Source organism: Schistocerca americana, chromosome 9 (assembly GCF_021461395.2).
Source record: "Schistocerca americana isolate TAMUIC-IGC-003095 chromosome 9, iqSchAmer2.1, whole genome shotgun sequence".
Classification (NCBI taxonomy): domain Eukaryota; kingdom Metazoa; phylum Arthropoda; class Insecta; order Orthoptera; family Acrididae; genus Schistocerca; species Schistocerca americana.
This window is the reverse complement of record NC_060127.1, coordinates 206,830,558-206,832,338: the sequence shown is the minus strand read 5'-3', so window position 1 is coordinate 206,832,338 and position 1,781 is coordinate 206,830,558. Positions and strand designations below refer to the sequence as shown.

The 1,781-nt window shown below is 35.4% G+C and overlaps 1 protein-coding gene across 1 annotated transcript in view; it reads right to left on the bottom strand.

The window, feature by feature from the left end:
• Window positions 1–515: 515 nt before the first annotated feature.
• The window catches only part of LOC124551219, a 77,486-nt gene continuing 76,220 nt past the window's right edge, over window positions 516–1,781 (bottom strand). The window contains exon 8 of the mRNA XM_047126208.1: window positions 516–735. The gene's annotated coding sequence lies outside the window, so the exon portion shown is untranslated. The remainder of the gene's footprint in view (window positions 736–1,781) is intronic.

Below are 1,781 nucleotides of genomic sequence, written 5' to 3'. Positions count from 1 at the left end.
TTTCAGCTGCATTTAAAAGTCCTGCTTGCAGTTGTTGCCTATTTTGTGGTTTTAAATTTTGCGTTTCTTTTGTAAATTGTTCATTGCCATTTATCTTTTGTACATCATATTTACGGTGTGGAGATTTCTTAGTGAATTTTCTTTTTTCTGGAATGACATCTAGGGAGAATTTTGTTGGGTAATGGTCGGAATCTAGGTCTAGTCCATTAAGGACTTTAAGTTTCATGATTTCTACTGTATTTACACGGGAGATCATTACATGATCCAACTGATATTCACCTAGTAATGGATTAGGTGAGATCCAAGTTTTCGTTTTCGAGGCTCTTTTCTTGAAAAATAGGTCATATTTTTCTGTGAGACAATAGCATGTAATAATTTAGAGAGATGGTTTTAGGATGTTAGTTTTCAATTATTGGAAGTGTTAGGACTAGAAGTGTAATAAAGAGTTATTTTGGTTTTAATAAACTTTTATTTTTTGAAACACTAACTAAATAAATAAATAAATAATGATCATAGTTAAGTTGGTATTTGATTTTTGTAAATAAATATTTATCACAGCTAAATGTTTTTATTGCAGGAGCTGGACTCCAGTTTACAGAAACGGATTTTCCAATCAATTTCTGTAAATTGGAATCCAGCTCCTGTAATGAAATGAATTTACGGTTTAGGGCCCTTGATATTCTTCTGCATTCTCTCAACAATTTCAAATAATTCTTGTAAACTGGAGTCCCGCTCCTGCAATAAAAAGAATAATGTATTAATGAGTAGGAGTGATGGTGACAACAATTGAGATAAGCAAAGCTGCCATCTTTCTGATGACCTGCCAACACAATCTGAAACAGAAGTCAAATGGTGTACACTTAAACAGTGAAATGATTAACATTAAATTTAACCTAGAAAGAAGCCCCCATCTACTGATCATCACAAATTGTAGCCTTTGAGACAAATGACTGTTACTAACAGTTCATGTGGTCAAATGGCAATGTTGACAGATGTTGGTGTAGGGGACCTGGTAGCAGGGACTTTTACTCTAGCAGCAGCAGCAGCAATAACAAACAAAAAAACTGCAACGACTTGAACACTGAAAGTTTGTTTTTATTGAACAACATAATAACCAGTCAGTACGTAAACAGTTACAATCTGAACAAAGTACTTGTGAGGTGATTAATGGCTGATGGCACATTCTCCTTTTAAATTTTTAAGTGGATTGCAGCTATGCTAATGGAAAAACACAATCTCACATCAGTCACAATCAGATTGTAATACACACCCCCCCCCCCCCCTATTTTGCACTCTTAGAACTATCACTGCACCCTTCCAGATGTGTAATTTTTTCCAACAGCTTTCCAAAATGCCTTCTTTTCTGGCTGTAGCATGGATAACAGCTGTAGTGGCATTCACCATTTACTTCCCTATCTCACTACTAGTCACTTGATTCAATGCTACCACAAGACATTTTCAACTCTGCAGATGGTAAGCTTTTTGTTGTTTGCAGAAACCATTTTATATGTATCCATGCACATAGCATACCAGCATTGAAATGCCAATGATGAAGAGGTAGCCTAACAATTTCATGCCCATGTCTTTTAGCAATTTCACTGATTATTAATGCAGTTTAAAGCAATACAGACTTTTCAAATAATCTCAGAGATCTGCATCCAACCTGTTCAGCCACTGAATAATTTACTGTTTACTTGTTGCCAATGTTGGTGTCTTGTCTATAACAAAAGAATGATAAAGGCCATTATCCACGACAATGACTGATGGTCTTGCGAGATTTG